Source organism: Lactuca virosa, chromosome 1, assembly GCF_052849685.1.
Source record: "Lactuca virosa cultivar CGN04683 chromosome 1, Lactuca_virosa_CGN04683_v6, whole genome shotgun sequence".
Lineage (NCBI taxonomy): Eukaryota > Viridiplantae > Streptophyta > Magnoliopsida > Asterales > Asteraceae > Lactuca > Lactuca virosa.
This window is the reverse complement of record NC_136426.1, coordinates 260,977,685-260,987,430: the sequence shown is the minus strand read 5'-3', so window position 1 is coordinate 260,987,430 and position 9,746 is coordinate 260,977,685. Positions and strand designations below refer to the sequence as shown.

Genomic DNA, 9,746 nt, shown 5'->3' with positions numbered 1-9,746 from the left:
GCTTATTGCTTGTATGTCTTAAAAGACGCAGAACCTCTTTTGTTTTCGTACGCGAGGCGTGGGACCCACGTGACCGATCAGCTCCGTTCCAAAAATACGAAGACCATCAACCATGAAGCGGAGGCCACCCGAGCATAGAAATAGCAAGAAAGAAAAAAAAACAAAAAAAAACCGCACGTAAAATCTAAAAAAACGCAAACGGACAACGAAAAAGAGGGGTGCAACACGAGGACTTCCCCTGGGGTCACCCATCCTAGTACTACTCTTGCCCAAGCACGCTTAACTGCGGAGTTCTGATGGGATCCGGTGCATTAGTGCTGGTATGATCGCACCCGAAATACTGTCCATGCTTATTGCTTGTATGTCTTAAAAGACGCAGAACCTCCTTTGTTTTCGTACGCGAGGCGTGGGACCCACGTGACCGATCGGCTCCGTTCCAAAAATACGAAGACCATGAACCATGAAACGGAGGCCACCCGAGCATAGAAATAGCAAGAAAAAAAAACAAAAAAAAACCGCACGTAAAATCTAAAAAAACGCAAACGGACAACGAAAAATGGGAGGTGCAACACGAGGACTTCCCAGGGGGTCACCCATCCTAGAACTATTCTCGCCCAAGCACGCTTAACTGCGGAGTTCTGATGGGATCCGGTGCATTAGTGCTGGTATGATCGCACCCGAAATACTATCCATGCTTATTGCTTTTATGTCTTAAAAGACGCAGAACCTCCTTTGTTTTCGTACGCGAGGCGTGGAACCCACGTGACCGATCGGCTCCGTTCCAAAAATACGAAAACCATCAACCATGAAGCGGTGGCCACCCGAGCATAGAAATAGCAAGAAAGAAAACAAAAAAAAACCGCACGTAAAATCTAAAAAAACGCAAACGGGCAACGAAAAAGAGGGGGGGGGGGGGTGCAACACGAGAACTTCCCAGGGGGTCACCCATCCTAGTACTACTCTCGCCCAAGCACGCTTAACTGCGGAGTTCTGATGGGATCCGGTGCATTAGTGCTGGTATGATAGCACCCGAAATTCTATCCATGCTTATTGCTTTTATGTCTTAAAAGACGCAGAACCTCCTTTGTTTTCGTACGCGAGGCGTGGGACTCACGTGACCGATCGGCTCCGTTCCAAAAATACGAAAACCATCAACCATGAAGCGGAGGCCATCCGAGCATAGAAATAGAAAGAAAGAAAAAAAAAACCGCACGTAAAATCTAAAAAAACGCAAACGGACAACGAAAAAGGGGGGTGCAACATGAGGACTTCCCAGGGGGTCACCCATCCTAGTACTACTCTAGCCCAAGCACGCTTAACTGCAGAGTTCTGATGGGATCCGATGCATTAGTGCTGGTATGATCGCACCCGAAATACTATCCATGCTTATTGCTTTTATGTCTTAAAAGACGCAGAACCTCCTTTGTTTTCGTACGCGAGGCGTGGAACCCATGTGACCGATCGGCTCCGTTCCAAAAATACGAAAACCATCAACCATGAAGCGGAGGCCACCCGAGCATAGAAATAGCAAGAAAGAAAAAAAAACAAAAAAAAACCGCACGTAAAATCTAAAAAAACGCAAACGGGCAACGAAAAAGGGGGGGGGGGGGTGCAACACGAGGACTTCCCAGAGGGTCACCCATCCTAGTACTACTCTCGCCCAAGCACGCTTAACTGCGGAGTTCTGATGGGATCCGGTGCATTAGTGCTGGTATGATAGCACACGAAATACTATCCATGCTAATTGCTTTTATGTCTTAAAAGACGCAGAACCTCCTTTGTTTTCGTACGCGAAGCGTGGGACCCACGTGACCGATCGGCTTCGTTCCAAAAATACGAAAACCATCAACCATGAAGCGGAGGCCACCCGAGCATAGAGATAGCAAGAAAGAAAAAAAAACCGCACGTAAAATCTAAAAAAACGCAAACGGACAACGAAAAAGGGGGGTGCAACACGAGGACTTCCCAGGGGGTCACCCATCCTAGTACTACTCTCGCTCAAGCACGCTTAACTGCAGAGTTCTGATGGGATCCGGTGCATTAGTGCTGGTATGATCGCACCCGAAATACTATCCATGCTTATTGCTTTTATGTCTTAAAAGACGCAGAACCTCCTTTGTTTTCGTACGCGAGGCGTGGGACCCACGTGACCGATCGGCTCCGTTCCAAAAATACGAAAACCATCAACCATGAAGCGGAGGCCACCCGAGCATAGAAATAGCAAGAAAGAAAAAAAAACAAAAAAAAAACCGCACGTAAAATCTAAAAAAACGCAAACGGACAACGAAAAAGGTGGGGTGCAACACGAGGACTTCCCAGGGGGTCACCCATCCTAGTACTATTCTCGCCCAAGCACGCTTGACTGCGGAGTTCTGATGGGATCCGGTGCATTAGTGCTGGTATGATCGCACCCGAAATACTATCCACGCTTATTGCTTGTATGTCTTAAAAGACGCAGAACCTCCTTTGTTTTCGTACGCGAGGCGTGGGACCCACGTGACCGATCAACTCCGTTCCAAAAATACGAAGACCATCAACCATGAAGCGGAGGCCACCCGAGCATAGAAATAGCAAGAAAGAAAAAAAAAACAAAAAAAAACCGCACGTAAAATCTAAAAAAACGCAAACGGACAACGAAAAAGGGGGGTGCAACACGAGGACTTCCCATGGGGTCACCCATCCTAGTACTACTCTCTCCCAAGCACGCTTAACTGCGGAGTTCTGATGGGATCCGGTGCATTAGTGTTGGTATGATCGCACCCGAAATACTGTCCATGCTTATTGTTTGTATGTCTTAAAAGACGCAGAACCTCCTTCGTTTTCGTACGCGAGGCGTGGGACCCACGTGACCGATCGGCTCCGTTCCAAAAATACGAAGACCGTGAACCATGAAACGGAGGCCACCCGAGCATAGAAATAGCAAGAAAAAAAAAACAAAAAAAAACCGCACGTAAAATCTAAAAAAACGCAAACGGACAACGAAAAAGGGGGGGTGCAACACGAGGACTTCCCAGGGGGTCACCCATCCTAGTACTATTCTCGCCCAAGCACGCTTAACTGCGGAGTTCTGATGGGATCCGGTGCATTAGTGCTGGTATGATCGCACCCGAAATACTATCCATGTTTATTGCTTTTATGTCTTAAAAGACGCAGAACCTCCTTTGTTTTCGTACGCGAGGCGTGGAACCCACGTGACCGATCGGCTCCGTTCCAAAAATACGAAAACCATCAACCATGAAGCGGTGGCCACCCGAGCATAGAAATAGCAAGAAAGAAAACAAAAAAAAAACGCACGTAAAATCTAAAAAAACGCAAACGGGCAACGAAAAAGGGGGGGGGGGGTGCAACACGAGAACTTCCCAGGGGGTAACCCATCCTAGTACTACTCTCGCCCAAGCACGCTTAACTGCGGAGTTCTGATGGGATCCGGTGCATTAGTGCTGGTATGATAGCACCCGAAATACTATCCATGCTTATTGCTTTTATGTCTTAATAGACGCAGAACCCTCCTTTGTTTTCGTACGCGAGGCGTGGGACCCACGTGACCGATCGGCTCCGTTCCAAAAATACGAAAACCATCAACCATGAAGCGGAGGCCACCCGAGCATAGAAATAGCAAGAAAGAAAAAAAAACCGCACGTAAAATCTAAAAAAATGCAAACGGACAACGAAAAAGGGGGTGCAACACGAGGACTTCCCAGGGGGTCACCCATCCTAGTACTACTCTCGCCCAATCACGCTTAAGTGCGGAGTTCTGATGGGATCCGGTGCATTAGTGCTGGTATGATCGCACCCGAAATACTATCCATGCTTATTGCTTTTATGTCTTAAAAGACGCAGAACCTCCTTTGTTTTCGTACGCGAGGCGTGGAACCCACGTGACCGATCGGCTCCGTTCCAAAAATACGAAAACCATCAACCATGAAGCGGAGGCCACCCGAGCATAGAAATAGCAAGAAAGAAAAAAAAACAAAAAAAAACCGCACGTAAAATCTAAAAAAACGCAAACGGGCAACGAAAAAGGGGGGGGGGGTGCAACACGAGGACTTCCCAGGGGGTCACCCATCTTAGTACTACTCTCGCCCAAGCACGCTTAACTGCGGAGTTCTGATGGGATCCGGTGCATTAGTGCTGGTATGATAGCACCCGAAATACTATCCATGCTTATTGCTTTTATGTCTTAAAAGACGCAGAACCTCCTTTGTTTTCGTACGCGAGGCGTGGGACGCACGTGACCGATCGGCTCCGTTCCAAAAATACGAAAACCATCAACCATGAAGCGGTGGCCACCCGAGCATAGAAATAGCAAGAAAGAAAAAAAACCGCACGTAAAATCTAAAAAAACGCAAACGGACAACGAAAAAGGGGGGTGCAACACGAGGACTTCCCAGGGGGTCACCCATCCTAGTACTACTCTCGCCCAAGCACGCTTAACTGCGGAGTTCTGATGGGATCCGGTGCATTAGTGCTGGTATGATCGCACCCGAAATACTATCCATGCTTATGGCTTTTATGTCTTAAAAGACGCAGAACCTCCTTTGTTTTCGTACGCGAGGCGTGGGACCCACGTGACCGATCGGCTCCGTTCCAAAAATACGAAAACCATCAACCATGAAGCGGAGGCCACCCGAGCATAGAAATAGCAAGAAAGAAAAAAAAACAAAAAAAAACCGCACGTAAAATCTAAAAAAACGCAAACGGACAACGAAAAAGGGGGGTGCAACACGAGGACTTCCCAGGGGGTCACCCATCCTAGTACTACTCTCGCCCAAGCACGCTTAACTGCGGAGTTCCGATGCGATCCGGTGCATTGGTGCTGGTATGATCGCACCCGAAATACTATCCATGCTTATTGCTTTTATGTCTTAAAAGACGCAGAACCTCCTTTGTTTTCGTACGCGAGGCGTGGAACCCACGTGACCGATCGGCTCCGTTCCAAAAATACGAAAACCATCAACCATGAAGCGGAGGCCACCCGAGCATAGAAATATGAAGAAAGAAAAAAAAACAAAAAAAAACCGCACGTAAAATCTAAAAAAACGCAAACGGACAACGAAAAAGGGGGGTGCAACACGAGGACTTCCCAGGGGGGTCACCCATCCTAGTACTACTCTCGCCCAAGCACGCTTAACTGCAGAGTTCTGATGGGATCCGGTGCATTAGTGCTGGTATGATCGCACCCGAAATACTATCCATGCTTATTGCTTGTATGTCTTAAAAGACGCAGAACCTCCTTTGTTTTCGTACGCGAGGCGTGGGACCTACGTGACCGATCGGCTCCGTTCCAAAAATACGAAGACCATGAACCATGAAACGAAGGCCACCCAAGCTTAGAAATAGCAAGAAAGAAAAAAAAAACAAAAAAAAACCGCACGTAAAATCTAAAAAAACGCAAACGGACAACGAAAAAGGGGGGTGCAACACGAGGACTTCCCAGGGGGTCACCCATCCTAGTACTACTCTCGCCCAAGCACGCTTAACTGCGGAGTTCTGATGGGATCCGGTGCATTAGTGCTGGTATGATCGCACCCGAAATACTATCCATGCTTATTGCTTGTATGTCTTAAAAGACGCAGAACCTTCTTTGTTTTCGTACGCGAGGCGTGGGACCCACGTGACCGATCAGCTCCGTTCCAAAAATACGAAGACCATCAACCATGAAGCGGAGGCCACCCGAGCATAGAAATAGCAAGAAAGAAAAAAAAAACAAAAAAAAACCGCTCGTAAAATCTAAAAAAACGCAAACGGACAACGAAAAAGGGGGTGCAACACGAGGACTTCCCATGGGGTCGCCCATCCTAGTACTACTCTCGCCCAAGCACGCTTAACTGCGGAGTTCTGATGGGATCCGGTGCATTAGTGCTGGTATGATCGCACCCGAAATACTGTCCATGCTTATTGCTTGTATGTCTTAAAAGACGCAGAACCTCCTTTGTTTTCGTACGCGAGGCGTGGGACCCACGTGACCGATCGGCTCCGTTCCAAAAATACGAAGACCATGAACCATGAAACGGAGGCCACCCGAGCATAGAAATAGCAAGAAAAAAAAAACAAAAAAAAAACCGCACGTAAAATCTAAAAAAACGCAAACGGACAACGAAAAAGGGGGGGTGCAACACAAGGACTTCCCAGGGGGTCACCCATCCTAGTACTATTCTCGCCCAAGCACGCTTAACTGCGGAGTTCTGATGGGATCCGGTGCATTAGTGCTGGTATGATCGCACCCGAAATACCATCCATGCTTATTGCTTTTATGTCTTAAAAGACGCAGAACCTCCTTTGTTTTCGTACGCGAGGCGTGGAACCCACGTGACCGATCAGCTCCGTTCCAAAAATACGAAAACCATCAACCATGAAGCGGTGGCCACCCGAGCATAGAAATAGCAAGAAAGAAAACAAAAAAAAACCGCACGTAAAATCTAAAAAAACGCAAACGGGCAACGAAAAAGGGGGGGGGGGTGCAACACGAGAACTTCCCAGGGGGTCACCCATACTAGTACTACTCTCGCCCAAGCGCGCTTAACTGCGGAGTTCTGATGGGATCCGGTGCATTAGTGCTGGTATGATAGCACCCGAAATACTATCCATGCTTATTGCTTTTATGTCTTAAAAGACGCAGAACCTCCTTTGTTTTCGTACGCGAGGCGTGGGACCCACGTGACCGATCCGCTCCGTTCCAAAAATACGAAAACCATCAACCATGAAGCGGAGGCCACCCGAGCATAGAAATAGAAAGAAAGAAAAAAAAACCGCACGTAAAATCTAAAAAAACGCAAACGGACAACGAAAAAGGGGGGTGCAACACGAGGACTTCCCAGGGGGTCACCCATCCTAGTACTACTCTCGCCCAAGCACGCTTAACTGCGGAGTTCTGATGGGATCCAGTGCATTAGTGCTGGTATGATCGCACACGAAATACTATCCATGCTTATTGCTTTTATGTCTTAAAAGACGCAGAACCTACTTTGTTTTCGTACGCGAGGCGTGGAACCCACGTGACCGATCGGCTCCGTTCCAAAAATACGAAAACCATCAACCATGAAGCAGAGGCCACCCGAGCATAGAAATAGCAAGAAAGAAAAAAAAACAAAAAAAAACCGCACGTAAAATATAAAAAAACGCAAACGGGCAACGAAAAAGGGGGGGGGGGGTGCAACACGAGGACTTCCCAGGGGGTCACCCATCCTAGTACTACTCTCGCCCAAGCACGCTTAACTGTGGAGTTCTGATGGGATCCAGTGCATTAGTGCTGGTATGATAGCACCCGAAATACTATCCATGCTTATTGCTTTTATGTCTTAAAAGACGCAGAACCTCCTTTGTTTTCGTACGCGAAGCGTGGGACCCACGTGACCGATCGGCTTCGTTCCAAAAATACGAAAACCATCAACCATGAAGCGGAGGCCACCCGAGCATAGAAATAGCAAGAAAGAAAAAAAAACCGCACGTAAAATCTAAAAAAACGCAAACGGACAACGAAAAAGGGAGGTGCAACACGAGGACTTCACAGGGGGTCACCCATCCTAGTACTACTCTCGCCCAAGCACGCTTAACTGCGGAGTTCTGATGGGATCCGGTGCATTAGTGCTGGTATGATCGCACCCGAAATACTATCCATGCTTATTGCTTTTATGTCTTAAAAGACGCAGAACCTCCTTTGTTTTCGTACGCGAGGCGTGGGACCCACGTGACCGATCGGCTCCGTTCCAAAAATACGAAAACCATCAACCATGAAGCGGAGGCCACCCGAGCATAGAAATAGCAAGAAAGAATAAAAAACAAAAAAAAAAACCGCACGTAAAATCTAAAACAACGCAAACGGACAACGAAAAAGGGGGGGTGCAACACGAGGACTTCCCGGGGGGTCACCCATCCTAGTACTATTCTCGCCCAAGCACGCTTGACTGCGGAGTTCTGATGGGATCCGGTGCATTAGTGCTGGTATGATCGCACCCGAAATACTATCCATGCTTATTGCTTGTATGTCTTAAAAGACGCAGAACCTCCTTTGTTTTCGTACGCGAGGCGTGGGACCCACGTGACCGATCAGCTCCGTTCCAAAAATACGAAGACCATCAACCATGAAGCGGAGGCCACCCGAGCATAGAAATAGCAAGAAAGAAAAAAAACAAAAAAAAACCGCACGTAAAATCTAAAAAAACGCAAACGGACAACGAAAAAGGGGGGTGCAACACGAGGACTTCCCATGGGGTCACCCATCCTAGTACTACTCTCGCCCAAGCACGCTTAACTGCGGAGTTCTGATGGGATCCGGTGCATTAGTGCTGGTATGATCGCACCCGAAATACTGTCCATGCTTATTGTTTGTATGTCTTAAAAGACGCAGAACCTCCTTTGTTTTCGTACGCGAGGCGTGGGACCCACGTGACCGATCGGCTCCGTTCCAAAAATACGAAGACCATGAACCATGAAACGGAGGCCACCCGAGCATAGAAATAGCAAGAAAAAAAAAACAAAAAAAAACCGCACGTAAAATCTAAAAAAACGCAAACGGACAACGAAAAAGGGGGGGTGCAACACGAGGACTTCCCAGGGGGTCACCCATCCTAGTACTATTCTCGCCCAAGCACGCTTAACTGCGGAGTTCTGATGGGATCCGGTGCATTAGTGCTGGTATGATCGCACCCGAAATACTATCCATGCTTATTGCTTTTATGTCTTAAAAGACGCAGAACCTCCTTTGTTTTCGTACGCGAGGCGTGGAACCCACGTGACCGATCGGCTCCGTTCCAAAAATACGAAAACCATCAACCATGAAGCGGTGGCCACCCGAGCATAGAAATAGCAAGAAAGAAAACAAAAAAAAAAACGCACGTAAAATCTAAAAAAACGCAAACGGGCAACGAAAAGGGGGGGGGGGGGGGGTGCAACACGAGAACTTCCCAGGGGGTCACCCATCCTAGTACTACTCTCGCCCAAGCACGCTTAACTGTGGAGTTCTGATGGGATCCGGTGCATTAGTGCTGGTATGATAGCACCCAAAATACTATCCATGCTTATTGCTTTTATGTCTTAAAAGACGCAGAACCTCTTTTGTTTTCGTACGCGAGGCGTGGGACCCACGTGACCTATCGGCTCCGTTCCAAAAATACGAAAACCATCAACCATGAAGCGGAGGCCACCCGAGCATAGAAATAGCAAGAAAGAAAAAAAAACCGCACGTAAAATCTAAAAAAACGCAAACGGACAACGAAAAAGGGGGTGCAACACGAGGACTTCCCAGGGGGTCACCCATCCTAGTACTACTCTCGCCCAAGCACGCTTAACTGCGGAGTTCTGATGGGATCCGGTGCATTAGTGCTGGTATGATCGCACCAGAAATACTATCCATGCTTATTGCTTTTATGTCTTAAAAGACGCAGAACCTCCTTTGTTTTCGTACGCAAGGCGTGGAACCCACGTGACCGATCGGCTCCGTTCCAAAAATACGAAAACCATCAACCATGAAGCGGAGGCCACCCGAGCATAGAAATAGCAAGAAAGAAAAAAAAACAAAAAAAAACCGCACGGAAAATCTAAAAAAACGCAAACGGACAACGAAAAAGGGGGGTGCAACACGAGGACTTCCCAGGGGGTCACCCATCCTAGTACTACTCTCGCCCAAGCACGCTTAACTGCGGAGTTCTGATGGGATCCGGTGCATTAGTGCTGGTATGATCGCACCCAAAATACTATCCATGCTTATTGCTTTTATGTCTTAAAAGACGCAGAACCTCCTTTGTTTT

At 47.7% G+C, this 9,746-nt stretch overlaps 28 non-coding genes across 28 annotated transcripts; all 28 read right to left on the bottom strand.

Moving 5' to 3' along the window:
• Positions 1-215: 215 nt before the first annotated feature.
• On the bottom strand, positions 216-334 carry LOC145145992 (5S ribosomal RNA). The gene has a single exon (XR_013726941.1). It is a non-coding gene; the product is annotated as a 5S ribosomal RNA (ribosomal RNA).
• A 226-nt stretch (positions 335-560) lies between these two features.
• Positions 561-679, bottom strand: LOC145146540 (5S ribosomal RNA). Its single transcript, XR_013727479.1, has one exon. It is a non-coding gene; the product is annotated as a 5S ribosomal RNA (ribosomal RNA).
• A 233-nt stretch (positions 680-912) lies between these two features.
• LOC145154997 (5S ribosomal RNA) lies at positions 913-1,031 on the bottom strand. Its single transcript, XR_013735461.1, has one exon. It is a non-coding gene; the product is annotated as a 5S ribosomal RNA (ribosomal RNA).
• A 220-nt stretch (positions 1,032-1,251) lies between these two features.
• LOC145150099 (5S ribosomal RNA) lies at positions 1,252-1,370 on the bottom strand. The gene has a single exon (XR_013730927.1). It is a non-coding gene; the product is annotated as a 5S ribosomal RNA (ribosomal RNA).
• A 236-nt stretch (positions 1,371-1,606) lies between these two features.
• On the bottom strand, positions 1,607-1,725 carry LOC145145525 (5S ribosomal RNA). The gene has a single exon (XR_013726492.1). It is a non-coding gene; the product is annotated as a 5S ribosomal RNA (ribosomal RNA).
• A 219-nt stretch (positions 1,726-1,944) lies between these two features.
• LOC145146336 (5S ribosomal RNA) lies at positions 1,945-2,063 on the bottom strand. Its single transcript, XR_013727285.1, has one exon. It is a non-coding gene; the product is annotated as a 5S ribosomal RNA (ribosomal RNA).
• Positions 2,064-2,294: 231 nt separating this feature from the next.
• Positions 2,295-2,413, bottom strand: LOC145135222 (5S ribosomal RNA). The gene has a single exon (XR_013719688.1). It is a non-coding gene; the product is annotated as a 5S ribosomal RNA (ribosomal RNA).
• A 230-nt stretch (positions 2,414-2,643) lies between these two features.
• Positions 2,644-2,762, bottom strand: LOC145148788 (5S ribosomal RNA). Its single transcript, XR_013729656.1, has one exon. It is a non-coding gene; the product is annotated as a 5S ribosomal RNA (ribosomal RNA).
• Positions 2,763-2,989: 227 nt separating this feature from the next.
• On the bottom strand, positions 2,990-3,108 carry LOC145153824 (5S ribosomal RNA). The gene has a single exon (XR_013734314.1). It is a non-coding gene; the product is annotated as a 5S ribosomal RNA (ribosomal RNA).
• Positions 3,109-3,338: 230 nt separating this feature from the next.
• LOC145142251 (5S ribosomal RNA) lies at positions 3,339-3,457 on the bottom strand. The gene has a single exon (XR_013723333.1). It is a non-coding gene; the product is annotated as a 5S ribosomal RNA (ribosomal RNA).
• A 219-nt stretch (positions 3,458-3,676) lies between these two features.
• Positions 3,677-3,795, bottom strand: LOC145148581 (5S ribosomal RNA). Its single transcript, XR_013729459.1, has one exon. It is a non-coding gene; the product is annotated as a 5S ribosomal RNA (ribosomal RNA).
• Positions 3,796-4,029: 234 nt separating this feature from the next.
• On the bottom strand, positions 4,030-4,148 carry LOC145140145 (5S ribosomal RNA). The gene has a single exon (XR_013722092.1). It is a non-coding gene; the product is annotated as a 5S ribosomal RNA (ribosomal RNA).
• Positions 4,149-4,366: 218 nt separating this feature from the next.
• LOC145148655 (5S ribosomal RNA) lies at positions 4,367-4,485 on the bottom strand. The gene has a single exon (XR_013729529.1). It is a non-coding gene; the product is annotated as a 5S ribosomal RNA (ribosomal RNA).
• A 229-nt stretch (positions 4,486-4,714) lies between these two features.
• LOC145146306 (5S ribosomal RNA) lies at positions 4,715-4,833 on the bottom strand. Its single transcript, XR_013727257.1, has one exon. It is a non-coding gene; the product is annotated as a 5S ribosomal RNA (ribosomal RNA).
• A 229-nt stretch (positions 4,834-5,062) lies between these two features.
• LOC145146737 (5S ribosomal RNA) lies at positions 5,063-5,182 on the bottom strand. The gene has a single exon (XR_013727667.1). It is a non-coding gene; the product is annotated as a 5S ribosomal RNA (ribosomal RNA).
• A 230-nt stretch (positions 5,183-5,412) lies between these two features.
• On the bottom strand, positions 5,413-5,531 carry LOC145148538 (5S ribosomal RNA). Its single transcript, XR_013729418.1, has one exon. It is a non-coding gene; the product is annotated as a 5S ribosomal RNA (ribosomal RNA).
• A 229-nt stretch (positions 5,532-5,760) lies between these two features.
• On the bottom strand, positions 5,761-5,879 carry LOC145154435 (5S ribosomal RNA). The gene has a single exon (XR_013734906.1). It is a non-coding gene; the product is annotated as a 5S ribosomal RNA (ribosomal RNA).
• Positions 5,880-6,107: 228 nt separating this feature from the next.
• Positions 6,108-6,226, bottom strand: LOC145155509 (5S ribosomal RNA). The gene has a single exon (XR_013735945.1). It is a non-coding gene; the product is annotated as a 5S ribosomal RNA (ribosomal RNA).
• Positions 6,227-6,455: 229 nt separating this feature from the next.
• LOC145147464 (5S ribosomal RNA) lies at positions 6,456-6,574 on the bottom strand. The gene has a single exon (XR_013728367.1). It is a non-coding gene; the product is annotated as a 5S ribosomal RNA (ribosomal RNA).
• A 219-nt stretch (positions 6,575-6,793) lies between these two features.
• On the bottom strand, positions 6,794-6,912 carry LOC145139552 (5S ribosomal RNA). Its single transcript, XR_013721939.1, has one exon. It is a non-coding gene; the product is annotated as a 5S ribosomal RNA (ribosomal RNA).
• A 235-nt stretch (positions 6,913-7,147) lies between these two features.
• Positions 7,148-7,266, bottom strand: LOC145141143 (5S ribosomal RNA). The gene has a single exon (XR_013722465.1). It is a non-coding gene; the product is annotated as a 5S ribosomal RNA (ribosomal RNA).
• A 219-nt stretch (positions 7,267-7,485) lies between these two features.
• LOC145139727 (5S ribosomal RNA) lies at positions 7,486-7,604 on the bottom strand. Its single transcript, XR_013721984.1, has one exon. It is a non-coding gene; the product is annotated as a 5S ribosomal RNA (ribosomal RNA).
• A 232-nt stretch (positions 7,605-7,836) lies between these two features.
• On the bottom strand, positions 7,837-7,955 carry LOC145143774 (5S ribosomal RNA). The gene has a single exon (XR_013724805.1). It is a non-coding gene; the product is annotated as a 5S ribosomal RNA (ribosomal RNA).
• Positions 7,956-8,183: 228 nt separating this feature from the next.
• LOC145152701 (5S ribosomal RNA) lies at positions 8,184-8,302 on the bottom strand. The gene has a single exon (XR_013733227.1). It is a non-coding gene; the product is annotated as a 5S ribosomal RNA (ribosomal RNA).
• Positions 8,303-8,529: 227 nt separating this feature from the next.
• Positions 8,530-8,648, bottom strand: LOC145153823 (5S ribosomal RNA). The gene has a single exon (XR_013734313.1). It is a non-coding gene; the product is annotated as a 5S ribosomal RNA (ribosomal RNA).
• A 234-nt stretch (positions 8,649-8,882) lies between these two features.
• On the bottom strand, positions 8,883-9,001 carry LOC145144580 (5S ribosomal RNA). Its single transcript, XR_013725592.1, has one exon. It is a non-coding gene; the product is annotated as a 5S ribosomal RNA (ribosomal RNA).
• A 218-nt stretch (positions 9,002-9,219) lies between these two features.
• On the bottom strand, positions 9,220-9,338 carry LOC145154890 (5S ribosomal RNA). Its single transcript, XR_013735359.1, has one exon. It is a non-coding gene; the product is annotated as a 5S ribosomal RNA (ribosomal RNA).
• Positions 9,339-9,567: 229 nt separating this feature from the next.
• On the bottom strand, positions 9,568-9,686 carry LOC145148422 (5S ribosomal RNA). The gene has a single exon (XR_013729307.1). It is a non-coding gene; the product is annotated as a 5S ribosomal RNA (ribosomal RNA).
• Positions 9,687-9,746: the final 60 nt, after the last annotated feature.